This window comes from Penaeus monodon, chromosome 34 (assembly GCF_015228065.2).
Source record: "Penaeus monodon isolate SGIC_2016 chromosome 34, NSTDA_Pmon_1, whole genome shotgun sequence".
NCBI classification, from domain to species: Eukaryota; Metazoa; Arthropoda; class Malacostraca; order Decapoda; family Penaeidae; genus Penaeus; species Penaeus monodon.
The window spans coordinates 28,393,714-28,393,953 of NC_051419.1; positions in this window are offsets into that span (position 1 = coordinate 28,393,714).

Here is a 240-nt window from a genome sequence, read left to right on the forward strand (position 1 = left end):
TTATAACAATGCTTGTCTTGATAATAAAAGTACATATCTGAATCCTCCATTCACATAAATCTTCTTCTCATTAATAACAGTCGTTCATCTTCCTTAATATAAAACAGCTTCCCCTTAAAAAAGGTTATCATATATACATATATCATATCGAAAGAAAAAACGCATATACTAGTTTCTCTTTGTTCTTTTTCTTCCAGGCACTGCAATATCCTCTCAGAAATGAATGAAAATGAATGGCAA